The sequence below is a fragment of the Prionailurus viverrinus genome, chromosome B1, assembly GCF_022837055.1.
Source record: "Prionailurus viverrinus isolate Anna chromosome B1, UM_Priviv_1.0, whole genome shotgun sequence".
NCBI lineage: Eukaryota > Metazoa > Chordata > Mammalia > Carnivora > Felidae > Prionailurus > Prionailurus viverrinus.
Window position 1 is genome coordinate 88949817 of NC_062564.1, and position 22904 is coordinate 88972720.

Below are 22904 nucleotides of genomic sequence, written 5' to 3' on the forward strand. Positions count from 1 at the left end.
TAAGAAACTTTCATTTTCCAAAACTGTATAAAGGGTTAAGGACACACTTGTGAGTAAGGGGGGGGGGGTGCAGTTTATTTTTTTAAAAAGGGAATTAAATTTAAAACTGATAAGAAATTATAATTAATGTTATAAAGTAGAAAGGACATGGAGTTTTATGAGCTTATCTCCTTTATAAGTCAAGTTTTTAGTCATCAATTAGAAAATCCACGTTAAAGGGTTTTACCAGAAGATTTTAGAAGTTTACAGTATTATAGAAGAAAATGAAACCAAGCTTGGATGCTACACATTTGAAAAAAAAATGTTCTTCAGGCAAATTACCTTTAGCCTACTAATCTAGGATGTAGAATGGTGGGATTTAACACAGCTTTATCAGAAGAATACAATACTTCACCACACAATCTCATCTCCCTAATGTCATTTTCCTTTCCATGATCATTTTCCATAAGTGGTCATATGAGAACCCCAGATTAAAGGGAATCTAGAAAACTTTGTGTCCAGGAAGTTCTTTGTGATTAGGTGACTTTTGATGAATAGATATCTGAATTGAAGTAGGGGAGAAGGCATGTGGAAATTTAAGAATAGACATTGCAGACAGAGAACCACAAGTGCAAATGAAGGGGGGGGGAGAATCTTAACAGTATTACAATGACATTGATACTTTGGAGGCTTATGGAAATGAATAGTCAATATTTACAGTAACATTGAGCACACACTAGGCAGGAAGGCAAATATGACCATCAACAGAATGTTGGAGTAACAATGGTTTTCTAAAATGATGGATGTAAGAATTATCTCCTTGTTTAAAATTTTAAACATTTTGAAACAAAATATGTTGGTTAAAAAATGAAAGTGTCTAGGGGTGCCTGGGTGGCTCAGTCAGTTAAGTGTGGGGCTCTTGGTTTCAGCTCAGGTCATGGTCTCACAGCTTCGTGGGTTCAAGCCCTGCATCATTAGGCTCTGCACTGGCAACGTGGAGCCTGCTTCAGATTTTCTCTCTGTGCCCCTCCCCAACTCGTGCTGTCTCTGTCTCTCTAAAAATAAATAAATAACCACATTTTAAAAAAAAATAAGACTGTCTATATCTTCTGGAGTCTTATTCCCTTTGTTTAGCTTGAGAGAGAGGAATAATTACCATAACAGTTTCTTACGTATGTCTTTTGAAATAGGAAAATAGCATATATTTCTTGCATAAATTTAAAAAATTCAAGCACATTAAATATTTTGTAATAAAAATGAGTTTTTGAGTTCCATACCTCCAAGTATCTGAGCACATCTAAGCTGGGATTCAGAAATTGCATTTTAAACAAGCATCGTAGGTAATAATGTTGCAGGTGGTTCAGGAATTGGATTTTGAGCGACACTGGCAAAAGCGGTGGAAAGCCAACAGCTATTTGAGGTAGAAATTAGCACAGAGAGTAGGATTGATCACACTAGTAAACAATGGGCAATTGTGGTGAGGAAGGAAGTAGAGTGAACTGAAAACCAAACAGCTTTCATGGCCTTGGTAAGAAACCAGAGGAAAAAAAGTGAGTGGAGAGTCCTTCTAACCCCAAAATCTATATTCCTCCAGTTTTTTTTTCAAGATTGCTTTGGCTTTTGGGTGTCTTTAGTGATTACATACAAATTTTAGGATTATTCGTTCTAGTTCTCTGAAAAATACTATTGGTATTTTGATAAGGATTACATTGAATGTTAGATTGCTTTGGGAAGTATAGATATTTTAATATTTGTTCTTCCAACCTATGAGTATGAAATATCTTTCTATTTCTTTGTGTCATCTTCAATTTCTTTTGTGTTTTATAATTTCCAGAGTACAGGTCTTTCACGTCTTTGGTTAGGTTTATTCCTAGGTATCTTATTATTTTTGATGCATTTGTAGGTGGGATTTTTTTTCACTTTCTGCTGCTTCACTATTGGTGCATAGAGATGCAGCAGATTTCTGTACATTGGTTTTGTATCCTGTGACTTTACTGAATTCATTTCTGGTAGTTTTTTGCTGGAGTCTTTCCGATTTTCTACATATAGTGTAATGTCTCCTGCAAATAGTGAAAGTTTGACTTCTTTACTGATTTGAATCTTTTTATTTCTTTTTGTTACCTGATTGCTGTAGCTAGGGCTCCCAGGACTATGTTTAATAAAGGTGGTGAGACTGGGCATCTTTTCCTTGTTCCTAACCTTAGGGAAAAAGCTCTTACATTTTCACCATTAAAGATGATGTTAGCTATCATTTTTTTTCCATATTATGTGTGGGTATGTTTTCTCTAAACTTACTTTGTTGAGGGTTTTTATCATGAATGGATGTTGTATTGTCAAATGCTTTTTCTGCATCTATTGAAATGATCATATGGTTCTTATTGTCTGATTGATGTGATGTATCATGCTTGTGAATATTGAACAACTTGCAACCCAGGAAAAATTCCACTAGGTCATGGTGAATTTTTTTAAATGTATTTTTGGATTTGGTTTGCTAGTTATTGTTGAGGATTTTTGCATCTATGTTCATCAGAGTTTTCTTTTTTTGTGGCATCTATTCGGATTTGATGTCAGAGTGATGCTGGCTTTATAGAATGAATTTGAAAGTTTTCCTACAATATCTATTATTTGAAATAGTTTGGGAATAATAGGTATTAACTCTTTTTTAAATGTTTTGTAGAATTTGCCTATGAAGCCATCTGGTCATGGACTTTGGTTTATTGGGAGGTTTTGATTAGTGATTCAATTTCTTGGCTGGTAATAGGTCTGTTCAAGTTTTCTATCTCTTCCTATTTCAGTTTCGGTAGACTATATGTTTCTAGAAAAGTATCCATCCAATTTATTGGCATATAGTTTTTCATAGTATTCTCTTGTAATTGTGTTTATTTTTGTGGGTTGTGTTGGTTGTTATTTCTCTTCTCTCACTTGTGATTTTATTTGTTTGAGTCCTTTCTCTCTCTCTCTCTCTCTCTCTCTCTCTCTCTCTCTCTTTTTAAGTTTGTGTATTCATTTTAGGGAAAGAGCATGAGTGAATGTGTGCACGAAGAGGGAAAGGGCAGGGAGAAAGGGAGAAAGAATCCCAAGCAGGCTCTGCCCTGTCAGTGCAGAGCCCGAGCCTCCCTTCCTCTCTCTCTCTCTCTCTCTCTCTTTCTTTTGATAATCCTGGGTAGAGATTTATCAATTTTATTTATTTTTTCAGAAAAAAACAGCTCCTGGTTTCAATGACCTGTTTTATTGTTTTTTAGTTTCTATGTCATTTTTGATTTAATATTTATTCTTTCCTTCCTTCTGCTGGTTTTAGGTTCTGTTTGTTGTTCTTTTTCTAGCTCCTTTAGGTATAAGGTTATGTTCTTTATTTGAAAATTGCCTTGCTTCTTTTTAAAGTTTATTTATTTATTTATTTTGAGAGAGAGAGAGAGAGAGAGAGAGAGAGAGTGAGGGGGTGGGGATAGGAAGAGAGAGGGAGAGAGAGAGAATCCCAAGGAGGCTCCATGATGTGGAGTCCAATGTATGACTCAAACTCATGAACTGCAAAATCGTGACCTGAGCCAAAATCAAGAGTTGGATGCTTAACCTACTGAGCCACCCAGGTGCCTCGAAATTCTTCTTTCTTCTTCAGATAGGCTTGTATTGCTATATACTTCCCTCTTAAAAACTCTTTTGCTGCATCACAAAGGTTTTAGACGATTATGCTTCAATTTCATTTGTTTTCATGTATATTTCAATTTATTCTTTTATTTCCTAGTTAACCCATTCATTGTTCAGTATAATGTTCTTTAACTTCCATGTATTTCTGGTCTTTCCAATTTTTTTCTTGTGGTTGACTTCTAGTTTCATAATGTTGTGGTCAGAAAAGATGCATGCTATAACTTTGATCTTTAATTTGTTGATGCTTGTTTTATGGCCTAACATGTGATCTATTCTGGAGAATATTTCATGTGCATTTGAAAAAAATGTGTAGGGGCCCCTGGGTGGCTCGGTCAGTTAAGTGCCTGACTCTTGATCTTGTCTCAGGTCATGATCTCATGGTTCATGAATTCGAGCCCTGCATTGGGCTCTGTGCTGTCAGTACAGAGCCTGCTTCAGATCCTCTATCCCCCTCTCTCTCTGTACCTCCCCACTCAGGCTCTTTTTCTCTCTCAAAAATAAAATAAACATTAAAAAAATAAGAGTGAAGAATGCATATTTTGCTGTTTGGGGTTAGAATGTTCTGAATATATCTGTTAAATCTTTCTGGTCTGGTGCATTATTCAAAATGATCGTTTCCTTGTTTATTTTCTGTTTTGATGATCTGTCCCTTGATGTAAGTGGAGTGTTAAAGTCCCCTACTGTTTTTGTATTATTCAAAGTGTTCCTTTTTTTTCATTATTAACTATTTTATGTATTTGAGTTTTTCCATGTTGGGTGCATAAATACTTACAATTGTTATATATTCTTGTTGGACTGTCCCCTTTATTATTATCTAATGTCCTTCTTTGTCACTTATTACAGGTCTTTGTTTTAAAGTCTATTTTGTCATGTATAAGAATTGCTTCTCTGGCTTTCTTTGGACATCCATTTGCATGATGAATGTTTCTCCATCCTCTCACTTTCAATCTCCAAGTGTCTTTAGGTCTAAAATGAATCTCTTGTAAGAAGCCTATAGATGAATTGTGTTTTTTATCCATTTTGACACCCTATGCTTTTTTTAAAGCTTATTTATTTATAAATTTTTTTAAATATTTATTTTTGAGAAAGAGAGAGACAGAGCATGAGTGGGGGAAAGGGTCAGAGAGAGAGCGAGACACAGAGTCTGAAGCAGGCCCCAGGCTGTGAGCTATCAGCACAGAGCACAAACTGTGAGATAATGACCTGAGCCGAAGTCGGACTCCTAACTGACTGAGCCACCCAGGCACCCCCCTTTTTTCTTTTTAAGTGTATTTATTTTTGAGAGAGAGAGAGGGAGAGAGACAGAGCATGGGTAAGAGAGGGGCAGGGAGAGAGGAGACACCAACCCTATGTCTTTTGATTAGAGCACTTGGTCCATTTGTGTTCAAAGTAATTATTGAGAAATGTTATTTATTTTCATTTTATTAGTTGTTTTGTGGTTGTTCCTGAAGTTCTTCTCTAATTCTTTCTTGTCTTCCCTTTTTCATGGTTTTCTTCAGTGATATATTTGGATTTCTTTCTCTTTATTCTTTGCATATTTATTAGAGTTTTTTGATTTGTGTTTACCATTAGATACGTGTATAATCTCCTGCATATATCTGTCTATATTACGTTGATGGTTGTTTAAGTTTGAATCCATTCTTTACTCCTCTCCCCCTCCACATTTTAGTTTTGGTGTCTTATTTTACATCCTGCTTTTGTGTTTCATACCTTCATACAGTCACTTTTGGTCTTTCCTTTTTGCTAAAAGTTCCCTTTAATATTTCTTACAGGGCTGGTTTAATGGTCATGCTTTCCTTTTGCTTGTGTTTGTCTCTCCTTCTTATCTGAATGATAGCCTTCCTGGATAGAATATTCTTGGCTGCAGATTTTTCCCATTCAGCACTTTAAATCAATCATGCTACTCCCTTCTGGCTTAGAATGTTTCTGCCGAAAAATCTAATAGCCTTAAGGGGTTTCGCTTGCGTGTGACTGTCTTCTTTTGTGTTGTGGCTTTTACAATTTTATATCTATCACTATATTTTGCCATTTAATTGTAATATGTGTTTGTGTCAGTCTGCTCTTACTGATTTTGTCAGAGGTTCTCTGTGACTCCTGGATCTGAATATGTTTCCTACCCCAGATTAGGGAAGTTATCAGCTACTATCTCTTCAGATAAATTTTCTGCCTCCTTTTCTCTCTTATTCTTCTTCTGGGACTCCTATAACGCAAATGTCATTACATTTGATGTGGTCACTGAGTTCCCTAAGTCTATTCTCGTTTTAAATAATTTTTTTTTCTCTCTTTTTTTCAGCTTGATTACTTTACATTACTCTCTCTTCTAGGTCATTAGTTCATTCTCTTGTTTCTTTCAGCCTTCTCGTCATTCCAACCAGTGTGTTTCTCATTTTGCTTATTGAGCCCTTATCTCTGCTGCATTATTCCTTATCCCTGTGTAAAAGGTCTCATCGATGTCGTCCACTCTTTTCTCAAGCCCAGTGAGTATCTTTATGATCATTACTTTAAATTCTCTATCAGGCATATTAATTATATCTGTTTCACTTAGGTCTTTGGCCATGGCTTTTTTTCTGTTCTTTCATTTGGACAAATTCCTCTGTCTTCCCATGTCACCTGGTCTCTGCCTGTTTCTCTGTGTTAGGAAAGTCAGTGCGTCTACTGTTCTTGAGGGTAATGGCCTTATGAAAAGATATCCTTTAGTGCCTTTGAAGTGCAGTATCTCTTATTCCCCAGGTCCTTGTGCTTCAGGGAATGTTTCCAACGTGTATTGCGTGTGCTTGGCTTTTGTGTTCTGGCTGCTTTATCCTTCAGGCCACTCATCTGCAGAGGCCTGTTGTAGCAGTGTTTGGTCCTTGATCTGAATGTGGCATTTTAACTACGTGTGCTCTGTCTACTTGTGAAATGACACCTGTCACTGGCACCACTGGGAGCAAGGCCCTGCAAAACTTCCTGGTCAGGAGATGCAGTGTGCGTGGAGATTTGGACTGGTTTTCTCAGGAAGGGAACACACTGTGCTGGGACTGAGGTGAGTGTGACTGAGAAGGTCAGTTTCACCAGAGAGTGGGGTGCAGAGCTTAGTGTAAACAAGTTAGGTAGCAAGTGTCAGTGCTGCACTGGTTCCCACAGGTGTCCCCGAGGGGAGTGGGAGGGAAATGGCACTTGCTAGTTCTTTGTAACTGGAGGGGTCTTTCTGTGAATGCTTCTTCTCTGGGACATGATCTGAGATGAGCAAATAACCTCCCCACTGTGTGCTCCAGTTGCTCTTTAGATCACTGTTTCCACACTATATGCCTGTAAGATGTTTGCTCTGCCTTTTCCCCAAGAGTAACCCTAATGCCTCAGCTAAGCCCTCTGATCTTTAGAACATCAAGGTTTAAGCCCTGCTGGTTGTAAGAACAGGAAATTCAGCCCCACTCAGTTTCTAAGCCAGTTGCTACGGGGATTCATTTCCCCGGTGAACTCCCCTGTGTGCTAACCTGTCTCTTGCTCTTCTCTAGGATGGTTGCTCCCTTCCCACTACGGTGGCCGTGATTCATTTCTCTCCCAAACCATGTCTCTGCATTTCCTACCTTCTTTGATGTGGCCTCTTCCTTACTGTTAGTTGTGGAGGTTGTTCTTCCAGTCTTCAGGTCAATTTCTGTGGTACTTGGAATGATATGATAGTTATCTATCTGTATTTGTGGGACAAGGTGAGCCTAAGGAGCTCGTACTCCTCCACCATCTTCCCCTCTCTCTTTTAAGACTATATTTTAGAGAAGTTTTACATTACAACGAAACTTGAGAGGAAAGTATAGAGGTTTTCCGTATGCTCCCTGTACCTGCATAGCCTCCCCATTATCAATATCACTTACAAGTATAGTACATTTATTATCAAAGATGAGCCTACACTGACACATCATACTCACCAGAAGTCCATAGTTTGTCTTAGGGTTCACTCTTGGAGTTATACTTTCTGTGGATTTGGACAAATATACAATGATAATATCATACAGAGTAGTTTCAATGTTCTACAATCGTCTGTACTCTGCCTATTCATCTCTCCCCTCCCCTACAACAACCATTGGTATTTTTATTGTCTCTATAATTTTGCCTTTTCTAAAATGCTTTTTCTAGACTCTAGTTAGAGTCACATAGTGTTGTAGCCTTTTTTAATTTCCTTCTTTCACTTCCTAATATTCCCTTAAAGTTTCCTCATGTCTTTTCATGGCTTGATAGCACATTTCTTTTCACTGCTGAATAATGTTCCATCATCTGGGAGTGTCACACTGTGTTTACCCATTCAGCTCCTGAAGGGCGTATTGTTTGATTACAAATTTTAACAGTTATGGATCAATCTGCTATAAATATCCATGTACAGGTCTTTGTGAGGACATAGGTTTTCAACTTCTTTTGGTAAGTGCCAAGGATTGCAATTACTGGATCTTGCGGTAAGAGTATGTTTACTTTTGTTAGAGCCTGCCAAACTGCCTTCTAAAGTGGCTGCATCTTTTCGTATCCCCACCAGCAATGTGTGATATTTCCTCTTGCTTCACATCCTCACCACTGTTTGGCATTGTCAGTGTTTCAGAGTTTGGCAGCCCTAACAGGTGTATCTCACTGGTGTTTTATTTGCATTTCCCTAATGACGTACGATGTAGAGCATTTTATGTGTTTATTTGGCATCTGTATATCTTCTTCGGTGAGGTATCTCTTAAGGTTTTTGGCCTATATTTTAAATAGGGTGGCTTTTTTTCTTATTGTTGAGTTTTAACCGCTCTTTGAATATTTTGGGTAATAGTCCCTTATCAGATGTGTTGTGCAATCGTTTCCTTCCAGTTTGTGTCTTGTGTTCTCGTTCTCTTGATGTCATTACAGAACAGTTTTTAATTTTAAGGCAGTTCATTCAGATTATCAATTCTTTGTTCCATCGGTAATGTCTTCAGTGTTTCCTGAAAAAGGCATCACTCTACCCAAAGTCACAAAGTCATCTGAGTTTTCTCCCTTGTGATCTTGTAGGTGTTTTATAGTTAGGTGTTTCACATTTGGCCTATGATACATTTTGAATTCATTTTTATGAAGTGTGTAAGGTCTGTGTCCAAATTCATTGTTTTTGCATATAAATGTTCAGTGCTAACACCTTTTGTTGAGAAGACTGTCTTTGATCCATTGTGTTGTTTTTGCTCCTTTGTCCAAGATCAGTTGACTCTATTTATGGTGGCTTATTTCTGAGCTCTCTAATCTTTTTTCGTTAATATATCTGATTATTCTTTTGCCTGTACCATGCTATCTTGATTACTGTAGCTTTATGGTAAGTCTAAGGCCTTAATTTTCTGCTATAAAAATAAGAAACAGTATAAGTACGTTCATGTGATTTTTATTATTGTAGACGAAATTCAGAAGAGTTTTTGAAAAGAGATAAGATATTTTATTACATACAATACTTAAAAAATTGTTTTATTTGAAGACAATGTAGGATCACCTAAGATCTTTCTAACATGTCCTGGATAACTTTTTCAGAATTCGCTCAAAGTATTTAACCCAGGGGGGGGGGGCGGAGAGTGTTACATTCAGTGGTCCAGGTCACATATAATTACTCCTGGAGGCATGCTAGAAGTTTGTGATTTATCGTTCCATAGATACAAAATGTAAATATGAAATATTCCTCCATCCATCTGTTACTCCTCTAGAAATGATGAAAAGACAATTAGAAGCTCTAGTCTGAGGGCCGGTGTTTGAAATCATGGCAGAGCAACTGGCATTCCATTGGAAGGCTCCAAAATCTGAATTTAAAAAGATAATTCTCAAGGTGATTTACTTTTTATTCTGAAAAATATGATCAAGTTTCCTTCCTACATGGTATAGGTTCTCAGCCCAGATACGTTTGACACTTAGGAGTCACTGTATTGTTAAGGTGATTTCTTCTTCTTCTGCTTCCGGTAAGGAGGTTCTCCTTTGTTTCATCTCTGCCCAATGTTCCTGGAGCTGGAGACTTTCTAACGTGGTTTCCGCAGAACATATTTTCTGAAGTGGGAGAAAAGATATTACCCAGAGAAATGCAATGAAGAACATGGCTTATCATAAATAATCCTTATAACAATTTTCTTTTCAGTTCTGCCATATGAACTATCTTGCTTCGTACCATCTTCCTCTTCTGTAATCAGTTGGCATTCAGCTTTCTCTGTTCCTTTCCTTGTTATTCTTCATTTAATCTCAAAAACCGTTGAAATCTCATCTACTGTAGTTGTGTTCAAAATTCCATGTTTAACCTAAAATTATGAATAAAATACATATTGCCTTTGTACAGTCCCTTATTTTTGTGTGAATATTGCTAGTATCATTTCAGATTAGTTTATCAAAACTGCCTAGTGAAATTAGTTTACCAGTTATTTATTTCATTAAATTGTGTTACATTAAAATAGTTCAGAATCCTAAATAAGACGATGTGTATTTAGCAAATGAATTTTGTGAAAAGTCTCCTGTAATCTCATTTTCGTAAAGATACTAAGCAAATTTTTACTTTTCCAGTTTACCTATTCTTTTAGGTTTCTCATTTATAAAAATAATATTATTGTGTGTAAACCAGTGCCACAAATTAATTAAATTCTTTCACTATGTGTTTCTCTTTTATGTATCAAGAACTCTACATTTCCCCAATTTATCTATGAAATTTCTGACTATCTTTAAGATAAATCTAAAACACAATTCTCTCCTTTTGTTTATGTGTTTTCTTGCTTTAAAGTGCCAAGACAAGTCTTCACTTCATTAAGTATTTTCAAATACCACTATCAATACCTTATTTTGTATCCTCATTGTCTATTTTCTGAATTATAATAGATTTCTAGATGGTTTTCTGCCACTAATCTCTCCCTTTAAGTCATTCTCTGTATTTGCATGAGAATTATTTTCTCCAAAATTTTCTTAAGTAATTTCTTTTCTGAAAAACTTCGCTGTTTGTTCATAACCTCAGATAAAACCAAGCAGTATAATAGAGATGCTTTTCCAGTCTTGCTGTCACCTGCCCCTCTGACCTCTTTTGCTCTTCTGGCTTCCATTTCTGTTTCTACAATAGGACCTACATTATGAAATATGCATGTTTAACATCAAAATAGGTAAGCTCTCATTAATAGAAGATTTAATTTTTCTTCTGGTAGTACAAAACAAATATTGAACCAATATTTAAATTAGGGGAACACCGGATCATCATTCTTCTGGTGGACTCAATAGGATTAGTTAATCAAATAAATAATGCTGACAAAGAAAAGAAAAAGTTAAACATGACTTTGATATTTGAGCCTGGGTGATTGGGAAGATAGTGTTGCTGGTAGCAAAATTCAGGGAATATGCTAGAATGTAAGTTTAGAGAAAGCTAGTGAGTTCAGTTTGGAAATACACACACACACACACACACACACACACACATATGTCTATATATATAATTTTTAAAACATATTTATAGTTTATTTTTTAAGAGAGGAGAGAGAGAGAGTGCATGCGAGTGGGGGAGGGGCAAAGACAGAGGAAGAGAGAATCCAAAACAGGCTCTGCATTGTCTGCACAGAGCCTGATGCGGAGCTGGAACCCACAAACCCTGAGATCATGACTTGAGCCAAAATCAAGAATCAGACGCTTAACTGACTGAACCACCCAGGGCCCTCCAGTTTGGAAGTACATTGATGTACTTAGGATACTCCAGTGGACAGAACAAAGCACAGTTGGAAATGTTCCCATGAAGATTTGCAGAGGGGTTATATTTAGACATGTGCACTGAGAGAAATTTACATTAGGGAAGATATCGCAAAGCTGTTTAATTCACTGAATGTTATATTCATTTACATCTTTATTTTATACAAAGGAAAATCTCCTACTGTGGCATATTTATGCATATCATAAATTTTAGAAAAATCATGGAATTCCTTAGAACATTTCATTTGTTGCATATCTGTATGCTTTTTCTTAAACCAACTTTTTGTGCTAAAATGATAATAAATACATCTATTTAAAAACAAAACAAAAGACTAACTTATTAATATATAATGTAGTAGATTCTTTCTGATATTCAAATCCCATTTGAATAGTGGTATGCACTGTTGTGCTTCTTGGTTGTCATGGCAACTGCATCTCAAGTTTACAGCATCAAATCTTTATTTTCTATGCATTTTTAAAAGACAAGGATGTATAAAATAACAAGTTATATAATGGCTCCTTCATGTTTTATATTGATATAACAGATGGAAATGCACCTCTGGTGATATAAAATATACTTCAATTATAGAGAGAACACACTTTAATGGTGAAAATGTAGAATTGGGCTAAGAGGCTATTATTGATAAATATACCAACATTTAACAACAGAGGCTTGAAAAAAAATGTTAGCTACCAGAAAGTCATTTCCATCTTCTGCTCAATATTAGCTAAGTATGAAATAATTGGTTGAGATTTATGAAGATGCAGTAATTATGATTTCGTCTAGTTCTGTTTTAGCTACAATAATGTTATATATTAAGTGAAAACTTAATAGTCTCTTATTTTCCAGCTTTCTCTTTGTCACACAGATGTCTAATAGACTATAAGTAGTCTCTACGGTTAGGGTTCTCTACATAAAATAATAATCTCTGTAATAGATAAATAAAAATGGCTTATGCCAATATTTTATTTATTAGGTCAAAAATATGGTAATTTTCCAACTCCAATAAAGTGCCCTTATTTTTAACTTATAGCAAATCGAGTGTATTTTTGCATTTAAATGAAGACACAGACCTCTTTAATGGTAAATACAGGTGAAAGAATTGAAGTATGAGGAAATAATTAAAAATTTCAAAAAATTAGCCAAAGGGTCTGTTTGTTATATAGATAGAAATTACCTTCTTACTTGGAGCATCCATATATAAGTTGAATTAATATATAATGAAGATAATTTCCAAGATAATTCTTTGTTTAATGCACTCATGTGGATGTTGCCCTTGGTGAACTTTAATACCCTCCTTTAACCTGAAAGCTTCAATAATTTCATGCAATTATTTGCCTTGATACAGAGTTGTGAAAAGAAAATCACAGCACAAAGCTTGATGTATTATAAAAACCAACAGTGGCTAAAATAATATTTTTATTTTTAAGGATTATTTTATTCAGAAAACACAAATAATTCATAGGTAAGCAATTAGAATATTAAAATTTATGCCTCAAAATTGACCTTCTCCAAAATAAATTTCTATGAATATTTAAAGCAATGCTGGGCAAAAAGTGGCAGCATTGATTTCCCTCTCGGGAAGGAAATAGGTAATGCGTACAGGAAGTGACAATGTGCTGCCTTATGTTGATGGAGATAGCTCTCTCTTCTATTTGTGACTGCATGCAGCTAGGGAATGAACCATCTGGGCTGAAATGATTGGTTTTGTTGCCCTTCTGATTTTGCTGAACTCACTATTTAAAAAAATCTGAATCAATAAGCTATTCAGACAATTGTGCAGATAGGACTTTTTATTCTTAAGTTGATTTGGCATGTGGTGGAGTTCAGCATGAATCTCATCAGAGGAGAGGCCCGTTTCCAAGCAGGGAGCTTCAGGCTAAGATTTCTGTTGCAAGTCCAGAAACCCACGTATTAAAATATGACTCTGCCTTAATAAGGGAAAAAGTCATGTTGCTGGCGCCCCCAAAAGTCAAGACTTTTAAAATAAAATTTGCTTAAATTGTCCGAGTACTATAGTCCATCCTATTTTTAAACTCTGGGCCTCAAAACTTTCTAATTTCTGGGATTTTTTTAAGTTTATTTATTTATTTTGAGAAAGAGGGAGCACGTGCAGGGGAGAGGCAGAGAGAGAGAGAGGAGAGAGGAAGAGAAACCAAGAAGGCTCCTCATGGTTAGTGCAGAGCCCTACAAAGGGCTCCACCTCATGAACCATGAGATCACGACCTGAGCTGAAATCATGAGTCGTATGCTTAATAGACTGAGCCACCCAGGGGCCCCTGTAATTTCTGTTTTTCTTTTTAACAAATATTTTGTCTTGAAGCCACTGATGCTTTAATTATTATTCTCTTATATATTGGATAAAGCAGGAAGTTCGAGTCCAACTATTCAAATGTGATTCCACCAATTTGTAGTTGTGTGATCTTATACAATGAGAAGCTATACTAAGCTACTTTTATCTGAAATATCAGAATAATTGTTGTAACTCAAAAAGCTGTCGTGAGGGGAAAAAAATAGTAAACCATCTGCCACCTGGCGTGAAACGGGCATCTGATAATTAGTAATTCCCTCCCTTTTCCCACTCTCAATTCTGGTCTTTTCAAATGGTCATTTACCTTGAACTCTGTCTGTCATTAATGTACAGGTTCCACTGGACAATAAGAAACAAATCAGTCTAAAGGATACTTTGAATAGAGAAGTAAAATTTCTTGGAGCAAGCATTCAATTAGGTTATAAATATCACAAAGAAACACATGTAATGATAGTTTTTGGAACATCTGCACAAACAAAATAACCATCTAAGTAAACAGAAGAGTAGGAAATGGTGATTTTTTTTTTCGGCAGATATTTGGCTCCAACAGCCACTCTGATTTATGTAATTTTATCATTATGCTGCAACTGCTTTCATTCTGAATTATTCATTCAACATAAGCTAGCAATAAAGGCAATGTCTTTCTTCAGCTAAAAATTCTCTGACATTAAGAAGGCTGTTTAAATGAACCATGGAGCTTTCCTTCCCCCCCCCCCCTCCATTTTGTGGTCTAAATAGATGTTGCTCTTGGACAAACCATATTCGGGGGGGAATTTATCACAGCTTTAAGAAAAGCTACACATACACTAATAGAATAGAATTGTCTTTGAGCCATGTCCTTGAATGGCCACTAATTTCTTTTCTTGGCTTCTTGCTTGTCTGGAGAGAGTTTCATTGAAAGGCCTATAATGAAAATAACAGCACAAATATTGGCTTCTGCTGCTAAAGATACTCCAGATGGTTACATGTTTTTGAAAACGCATGTGCTCCTATGATTAGTTTTCTCAGCTTACACTTTCAAATATGAAATCAAGAAATAATGAATCATTAGTGTAATATTTTGCATCTTTATCAATAGAGCTCATATTAATACACGTAGCACACTGAAACTCAACCAATTGTTTTTTGATTATATATGTTATACCCAAATGTTTACAGAATATGCAATACATATTCTTTGCACAAGGCAGCCCTTGGCTGTACCACATTGAAATTATGTGAGTTCTATTATTTAGTACTACTCTTTTACATTACTAAACATTTAAATATACTCTTTAAACTGGAATTTTTTTGTCTGTGTGAAAGATATAGCAATTTTCTATTAGTATTCTGTATTTTGATCTTTCATATATATTGTAAAGGTGGTCCTATCAATTTCATTTTTATTAACAGTAACTGACACAGGATTTGGAACAAAGACATGCTTACCCATTGAATCAATTAACTGTATGAGTCTCTGAGACATAAATCAAGTATGTACAAAATGATGTAATGTGTTAAATAAATTAACTACTACTTGAGACAACACATACCAAGCTTCATGCTGAGTACCTAATACAATATAAGCACTCAAGTAAAAGCTCATGATTACTATCGTTTATATAAAGTTTCTAATTATCCAAACAAAACATATGCTACAATAACAAACATATTTATTTATTATCTACTATGTTCTATGCATTAGGTTATATGCTTTATATTTAATCATAATCTCATCACATGCTGAAAAAAGAAGAGTTATCTCTAGTTTTCAGGTAAGGTAGCTCAGAGAGTGTAAGTAATTTGAGCAGGACACAGAGAATCAGAATTCAAATCTGATTTCACCTAACATCCACTGATATCTACTGACCAACCAATCTCTATTGACCAATTGAGTTACTATTAGCAAAGTTTCAGTTTAACATACACATTGAATGAAATTTCTTTCTAAGATTTGAATGAATACATTTAATTCATTTATAAAATTTCAAATGTTAATGGTATAAAACATCCATTTATTTTATCCACAGATTCTGTGGGTCAAGAGTTCAGTCAAGGCACACTCCAAGGGACTGGACACCGAAATGTTTCAATCAGACTATAAGAAGGCTGAGGTGAAGACTAGAATTAGCTGAAGGCTGGCTCACTCACTTTTCTGGCAATTGATGTTTGCTGTTGTCCAAGGTCCACCTGGGGCCTCTCCAGTAGCCTGAACTTTCTTACAGTAAGTGGTTGAGTTCCCAGAGTAAAAAAGAGAGAGGGTCAAACAGATGTCATGTCCTTTTACTGACCTGGTTACAGAGCAGGGGCACCTGGGAGGCTCAGTCGGTTAAACATCTGACTTCGGCTCAGGTCAGGATCTCACAGTTTGTGAGTTCGAGCCCCGCATTGGGCTCTGTGCTGACAGCCTGAAGCCCAGAGCCTGCTTCGAATTCTGTGTCTTCCTCTCTCTTCCCCTCCCTTGCTCACACTCTGTGTCTCTCTCAAAAATAAGTAACCATTAAAATTTTTTTAAAAAAAGTTACAGAGCATCATTTCCTCCATAGTCTATTGGTTGGAGCAGTCACAAGCACACTTAGGTTCAAAGGAAGAGGAAATAAACCGCGCCTCTTGAAAGAAAGTGGCAATGTTCTGAAATAACGTTTGGAACCAGAAATAATCCTGTAGCAAATTTTGGAAAAATACCGTCTGCCACTCTTTTATAAGTAGCCATTATTTTAACCAAAGGAATGAGATGTGAGTATAAACACTAAGTGAAAATGCAATGGCCTAGTATGTTGAAAATTTATGAAGTTTTCCTGAATAAAATATATGTTTAAAGCTTTGCCTTGTACAATATAGTAGACCAGTGCTGTCTAGTAGAATTTATATTACACATATCTAATGAATACACATCTAATAGAAATGTATATCTAATGAAAAATGCTGTTTAGTTGTGTACAGTAAAAGTAAAGGGTAAGCCTTAGCTTTTTTTCATAAACTGAGCTTTCCCCAAATGATTTTTGTAGGAAGTTATACGTGGCAATAATTAAATTATTATGATTTATGGAGATCACTAAAAACTTTAAAAAGCATGATCCAAATTGGGCTACTGTTTTGCTCTTTTTCCAAATTGATAGAATGGAATACAGAAAACTAATAAATTTAATCTTTAAACAGCAGAAAAATCCACATAGGAAAATCCAAGTTGAATTTCTGTTTCAATCTTAATTCAAGTAACTCTTCTGATTTAGAGCCTGCCATTCCTTTGGAAAGACGTCATTATCTGTCTGTAATTTACTACCACAAATCCACAAAAGTGATCCCATCCGTGGATTTAGTAGGTGCAGATTTAAAGACAAATAATGTGGTTAATCTAACTATTGACTCAAATGATTAGTTTAAGTTACTATATCTGTTCATATAAGTAACAGAGACCAAATAAGAGTAGGTCATCAAGAAAGGGGTTATCATCTCTTTAACAAGCATACTGAAGCAGAGGGTTTCCTGGGCTGGATAAAAGAAATCTAGGTGTTACAGACTATAGCTCAACTTCTCTGCTCTTCCTTTGTCCTCTCCTAATGGTCTCAAGAGGGTTGTGGTCATTGCAGATGTTATTTGTGGAATGAAAATATCCAGAATCTACAAGGAGACATGTTTTTGTTTTGCACACCTTTTTGAGAGTGATGACATTTTTTTCTATAAGCCCCCCAAATGTTTTCTACAGTGCTTTTTTTAAGGTTGCATTACATGCCTGTACTTAAACAGTCAGAGAAAAGGAAGTTAAACGATCATGTGTGGCTTAGTCTAATCAACCTTTGTTTGCCCAGGGCTAGGAAGGGATCATGGTTAACATGACCACTCAAAATGTGAACAAAATACAGGTCCTGATACCATTGAGGAAACAGAAGGAAAGTTATCACATAGACGAGACAGTCCTCTCAAATTATAATGGTCATACAGTCATTTGGGGATCTTTGAAGATGTAAATTCTGATTTGAATACACTCCCAGGTGATGTTGATCATGCTAATTTGTGGATAACACTTTAAATAAAAAGGATACAAATTGCAAACTATATCACCTATTAATCATATAGTATTTCCCTTTTTTCTTTTATTAGTGATGTTTTCAAGTGATGCAGAATGTTGATGCTGATATAGAAAAGTAAGAATCAAACATAATATGCTAAGTCCTTGTTAAAATAGACCCACAAATCAGACAAAATGGATATATTTCAATATGTGTAATATCATCTCATAATTAAATAGCACTTGTGTTTTGTTATCCACACAGGTATATAAACTTACCCTTTACCAGCAAGCAATGGAATGGAATGTATAAGCAATAGCATAACATATGAATGAAAAATATTTATGAACTTTTCACTCATAGAAGATTTTTCTATTGTGTGTGTCAAGTATAAGCCAAGACATAGTCAGAAGTGTTTTACACTTAACTTATCATGAGCTTTATAGGAATTCTATTATCTTTCGAACTATGTCTTTCAATCACTAAAATATATTGACTCCTTATGTTACCAACTTTTTAAACATTTATGTATTTATTTATTTTAAGGTTTATTCATTTTTCGGAGACAGAGAGAGACAAAGCGTGAATGGGGGAGGGGCAGAGAGAGAGGGAGACACAGAATCTGAAATAGGCTCCAGGCTCTGAGCTGTCAGCACAGAGCGTGATGCGGGGCTTAAACTCACAAACCGCGAGATCATGACCCAAGCTGAAGTCGGAGACTTAACCGACTGAGCCACCCAGGTGCCCCTTATGTTACCAACTTTAAAAACTGACTCCTGTCCCCAGAATAGGTTTGTTAAGGGATTTTTCACTTTTAAATTGCCTAATAATTGTTAATTATGACCAAAATGTGTATAAGTCACGAATCAAAAAGCCATGGTTACTTTCCAGAAATGTAACACATGTCTTGACTAAATTCTTATCAGAAACCTGGCATCAACTTCATTAACCTCTGAATATATTACCCATCATATGCCAGAAGGTAATTTCTTCAAAGAAAAATAATTTTAGGATTATATATTTGGCCACTGGTACATTTTCATAACCAAAAGACTTACAGTGGCTTATTCTTTTAAATTTTTTTAATGCTTATATATTTTCAAGGGAGAGAGAACGCACAAGTGGGAGAGGGGCAGAAAGAGAGGGAGACACAGAATCTGAAGCAGGCTCTAGGCTCTGAGCTGTCAGCACAGAACCCCATGTGAGACTTGAACTCAGAAACCATGAGATCATGACCTGAGCTGCAGTCAGCCGCTTAAACGACTGAGCCACCCAGGCACTCGGTGGCTTATTTTTTTAAAGTCTGTAAGTATTTCTCAAAGTCCTAGTGCTTGGAAACACGGTATGTTCAGGGGCATTTTCTTACATATGTGCTTCTTCTTCTTTTGCTGGCTCTTCCTCTGTATGGTAGCATTGGTCCTCACCATTTAGTACAATCCCTCTGTTGGAATTGCTGGCTATTGTAATTAATCTTGTCCACTTGTATTTTTACTCCACACCTAGTGAAAGTGCTGATGTTCAAAAGGCAACCCAAGCAAATTCATTCCTCACAGGCAGCTTCCTGATTGTGTATAGTATTTCTCAATTTGTTGCTTAAAGGAAGTGTTCCAGGGGTGCCTGGGCGGCTCAGTCGGTTAAGCATCCAACTCTTGATTTTGGCTCACGTCATGATCTCAGAATCCGTGGGATCAAGCCCCACGTTGGGCTCTGTGCTGACAGTGTGTAGCTTGCTTAGGATTCTTTCTCTGCCTCTCCCTCTGCCCTTCCCCTGCTTGTTGGTACACTTTTTCAAAAAAAAAAAAAAAAGAAAGAAAGAAAAGAAAAGAAAAGAAAAGAAGGAAGGGAAAGAAAAAAGAAAGAAATACAAAGAAAAAAGAAAGGAAGAAAAGAAAGAGTTCCAGGTTTATAAAATAAAGGAAAAGTGGGCAACTGGGTAAGTCATGTGTTTTGTCCCATGCTGTATCCATAGTATTCAGAACATCCATAACAGTGCCTGGCACCTAGTAGGTGTTCAGTTGGTGGTCAGCTGAATAAATATCTCTGTTTATATAATACAATATTCCTTCATTTATTCAATCAGGATTTTAAAACAATTTCAGGGGCGCCTGGGTGGCTCAGTCGGTTAAGCATCCAACTTCAGCTCAGGTCATGATCTCGCGGTCCGTGAGTTCCAGCCCCACGTCGGACTCTGTGCTGACAGCTCAGAGCCTGGAGCCTGTTTCAGATTCTGTGTCTCCCTCTCTCTCTGACCCTCCCCTGCTCATGCTCTGTCTCTCTCTGTCTCAAAAATAAATAAACGTTAAAAAAAAATTAAAAAAATAAATAAAAAATAAAACAATTTCATCTTCTTGGTAAAAATCCCACTAGATACAGTGATGAAATTTCAATAATTGACACATCCGCATGAGGGATATTTTTGCTATAGTACAGCATCTTCTTTGAGTAGCTTCATGGAGTATTTTTTGAATAACTTTGTAATACTTTATATGCAAAGAATGTAATTTTCCTGCTGCCTCAATAATTGAGTGTAGATGCAAAGGCCTTCAAATGTATACTTAGAAAAATATTTGTGCTGATTAATGAAGAACTTTGGAATAAGTTTTGCAAATACAGCTTTGAGAATTTTTAGCATCCTCCATTTCAATTGTATTCTGCACAGTTAAACACTGGTTCATGCAGCACAGGCAGTTCCCATTTTTCTACTGTTTATTCTGCAGGCAGCATAAAACAGAATAATGCTTTTTCATTATCATGATGTATGCAACCAAGGTGCCAAATTCCTAAATGAAGACTCAGCACCGAAATCATTGATCTTCTTAACAATGCCATATTTTATAATAAATCTTTAATACTAAATAATGATTTTAAAAGGAAAAATGAAGTGCTATATCCCATAATTAAATGTAAATATATTGACCAACATTATTGTGTGCCTCATACAATAATCTAACATTTTCTCCTTTCATACTGTTCACAGTTTAATGAAGTCCTACCTATTGAATTACTAAATACCATTAGAACAAAGAGACACCATGAGAAAACAATAGCCATCTCAGTTGAATTCACAATTGCTGGGTATTAAGTTTCCTCATTTGTGAATGACAATATTGGATTAATGTGACTGAATTTGCTAGCTATTGACCAAAATTTATGGTCCTCTTTCCAGAACGCAGAATTTTCATTGAAAGGCAGCTAGCTTTACACATGCATGTGTAGTCATGTGAAATGTGAACAGAAATAATAAGTACCCCTTTCTGACAAGAGCATTTAAGGAGTAGATGAGGCTTTTCCACAGTTGCTACTGTCTGGTTGCAGAGGACTCTGAGGCCTGTAGGACTGGGAGGTCACCAGATGTTAGGGACCTGAGTCTTTGAGTCACTCTAGGGGGAAGTAAGCGAACCATCCACTAACCAGGAAGATTGGGCTGCACTGGACTAGGTTAATAAGTGAAAAATAACACTGTTGGTGAGGCCACTGATATTGGAGTTTGCTTGTTCCAGCCTCAAGGATTACACCAATGAAATGATTAATCACTGTATTCTACTTTATATAACTCAAACTATTAAATGAATAATTGAATATGTAAAACAAAAATAAAACCTCACCCAGTATAACACATACATAGTTAAGAGGCATCAATAACATAGCATTTGGTTTTCAAACCGTGGATAATTAGCACATAATGATAAAATACCCTATAAACATTCATTTCAACGTTACAAGGATTTTGTGAATTACTTATTATTATTCTCCAATGTACAAATGTACTAACTGAAGCTCAAGAAAGGTGATTATCCCACACTTGTAGACTTAGTAAGCATTGGAATTTGGAATTAAACAGAAATCTTTTTACCACAAAAACAGATCTAGTTCCATTATTATTTGCTCCCTTCTAAAATAGCTCTTCAAGCAATTGTCTCATTTTGCCTCTCTCTTTTACCACCACTACTTAATGGTAGTCTACCTAAGATGCCTCCACTTTCTGGTCAAACATTCAATTCCACAGATCCTTGCAGTCAAACTATAACTCATTATTTGGCTAACACCAGTCAACTCAACTTTCATTTTATATAGATTTAAGAAGAATGTAAGTCAAGAACAATCTCAGAGAGAGATGTTTAAAATCACAAAGGGTGGGGCGCCTGGGTGGCGCAGTCGGTTAAGCGTCCGACTTCAGCCAGGTCACGATCTTGCGGTCCGTGAGTTCGAGCCCCGCGTCAGGCTCTGGGCTGATGGCTCAGAGCCTGGAGCCTGTTTCCGATTCTGTGTCTCCCTCTCTCTCTGCCCCTCCCCCGTTCATGCTCTGTCTCTCTCTGTCCCAAAAATAAATAAACGTTGAAAAAAAAAAATTTAAAAAAAAAAAAAAAAAAAAAAATAAAATCACAAAGGGTAATCATATGTCTTATGCTACTATTAAAGTTAAAACAGGAATTAATGATGTATATACTTATGTACACAGAATATATTTGGAAAGCTATATAAGAACCTTGTGACTGGATTCTTTGACTTATAATATAAGGGGGAAAGTCTTACATTTCTCAGTAGGCTTTTTGTTACTTTTAATTTTTTTTTAAAATTTAATTCAGGAAATAAGATAAAGGCACATTTTTCGCAGAAATATATCCACATTTGTTTTTTAGTTTGCACTATAATAGATATCCATGACCAAATTTCTTTCTAGACAATATCTTCTGCTCATGTTCATGCTGATTCTTCAACCTGGAATGCTTTTTCTCTGCCAAAATCTAATTCTTCTTTCAAGGTCATTTGAAGTCTTGTCTAAATTTTTTTCCCAATTTCCCCCACAGGAACAGAAAAATAAAATCATACTCTAATGTGTAGTTCTTTCCTTGCATATCTCTTTTGATACTGAGCTATTTTGTTATAAGATTTGGATACATGAATTATCAGATCGTGAACCCCTTGAAATTAAGAATTATCTTATATTCATCTTTGTTCCACAAAGTCTGGTTCTATCTGGGATAGAGTAACACAATCAATTATTGACCTTTGGTTGAGTCATTCCTTGGTGACATGTGAAATGATATCTTCCAATTTACGCAACTACATTCAGATCTCAAAGGCTTCCATACACTTACTTTTCCCTCTCAAATTAAAAAGACACACAAATAAGAAAATTGGCATGCTTTCAACCCATAATAAAATCCCTAATACATGTCTTTTTCAGTGGGATTGGCAATGGCCTTACTACATACCAGCTACACACCAGTTCCTAGATTTATCTTAAGTCAATCTCTTTCAGCATTTAGTTTCATTAGCAGTGATGTGATAAAAGGAATCAGTTAGTAAGATGCACATT